Here is a 2,418-nt window from a genome sequence, read left to right as displayed (position 1 = left end):
TTAATAAGCCCTTTAATGGATTATGCTTTTATGTAAGTTTAAAGTCACCTCAAATTGTATACATCAGTAGATAGATATATAGATATGACATTTCAGAGATACAGTAGATAGAAAGACAGATGGCCAGATAGATAGATAGATAGATAGATGATAGATAGATAGATAGATAGATAGGAAGATGGATAGATAGATAGGAAGTTAGAAATAAGCATTTATCTATCCTGAAAACAGTTAAGTCTATCTATCTATCTATCTATCACATACCTTTCATGCACCTTTGTTAATAGAATCGACTGTTATCTCTCGCAAAGCCCACATACTGTACTTACTTTAGTTTTCTTTTGGTCTTGCACATAGTAGCCTAAGTCCAAGTTGATTTGTATTAAAATTCAATTACAATAACCATTAATTGTTTATAACTTCATAAAACAATTTACTATATTAATGTAAAAACTATCCTTACTGATATTACTGGATGTGTGCAAAAAAAAATTTAAATCTCAAACGCCCAACAATTATTTTAAAAGAGGGTTTCTGAAGGAACATTTCGCCACTGGGTCAGTGTAAAAATAATTATTCTGGGCAATTATAGTGCTTTGTGCATTACTTTCCTATACCTGGATATAAGTGAGGGGTACAGTATATACCTGTGGGGGTGAGTCACCATACCACAGTCATTTGTAATGGAGTGCTTCAGTGACAGCACTCACACCCTGAAACAAATCCTGTCATTTTACAGTCTCCACTGCCCTGCTCCTCCTTAGGTCTCCATTCTGTCATTAAAATTAACTTAATTTAGCTCATATTTTATTTATTTTAATTTTTTTTTTGTATTTACCTTTTTTTTACATATTTATTTATTATTTAAATTAAAAAGGAATTCTACTTTCTTTTGCATTGCAGTGCAAAGATCTAAAGGCTTTATGAGTCAGTGTCACGATGATACTTAGCACTGCTATATGAGCAGACAATAGACAATTTATTGAGGGTTCCCAGAATACAGGCCCAGGCTGCTTGAGAGCTCTACTCATTTCCAGTAAGTTTTCCACAAGCTGCATTTCCTTCAGCCACAGACAGGAGACATCGCATATTTCAGGCAGACGCCTTGAGAAAAGACCTGATTTATGGCCTTTAAAGCCGCATTACATTGTCTCTACTTAAGGTATATTTCAAGACAGCAAGTTTTCTGCTAAATTATGTAGAAGTGATAACTAAAGGCTGCTAGGAAGTCATTTATTTCCCTTTATGTAGGGTGACTGTCACTTAAATGATCATATTAGACCACACTCAAATGAACAAAGTTGGAGCTGCCCAAACTATAGAGACTGGAATTTTTTTCCTATGGCTCTTTTTTTCCAAGCTGTAATTTCCTTCTATGTGTACATTTCAGCTGAAAAGCCTGTGAAAATCTGGTGTGATTGAAAAGCTGCATGTGTTAATGTATATTACATGGGAAATTTTTTTGTTTATAGTAATGGTTTTCTTTGGAATAGTTCAGCCTTGTCTAGAATGTGTTCGTCATAATATATATATATATACATTTATTTATATTGCGGAATATATATATATATATATATATATATATATATATATATATATACACATATATATATTAAAAAAATAAATATATATATATATACATAGTCAAATAAATATATAAAAAGTCAAGCACATATGTATATAATATATATATATATATATATATGCAAAAAAAAAAATTCTATGGGAACATTACAGTATACAACTGAATAGACATTTAAAAATAAAAAAAAATAAAAAAAATATATATATATAATTTTTTTATGGAATATATATGTTTATATATACTATGAAACATATATATATTCCGCAATATATAACAATTTTTCCACAATGTGCTTGGCTCTTTTCTATCTATATCCATCTATCTATCTATCTATCTATCTATCTATCTATCTATCTATCTATCTATCTATCTATCTATTTATATATATGTATATATATATATATATGTATATATATATATATATATATATATATATATATATATATATACAGTTTTCTACAATGTGCTTGGCTTTTATATATATATATATATATATATATATATATATATAGGCCAATCACATTGTAGAGGAATTTATATATATTAATATAATTATATAAATATATATATATATAAATATATTTATATATATAATTTTTTTTAAAGAATGTCTATTCAGTTGTATACTGTAATGTTCCCATTATTCTTTCGATTATTTTTTTGTTTTTAAGAAACCGTATAGTATTTTACACTAATGCTACATTTATGGCATTGTAAAAAGCAAAAAGAGACCTGTACCGTACAGTTTTTTTCTTACAATAAAACTTAATAGGGAATCACATCCAATCTTGGTGCATATTTGCACACGCTTGGGTCAAATATGGATATATATA

The sequence above is a fragment of the Anomaloglossus baeobatrachus genome, chromosome 2, assembly GCF_048569485.1.
Source record: "Anomaloglossus baeobatrachus isolate aAnoBae1 chromosome 2, aAnoBae1.hap1, whole genome shotgun sequence".
Classification (NCBI taxonomy): Eukaryota; Metazoa; Chordata; class Amphibia; order Anura; family Aromobatidae; genus Anomaloglossus; species Anomaloglossus baeobatrachus.
This window is presented reverse-complemented; position numbering follows the sequence as displayed.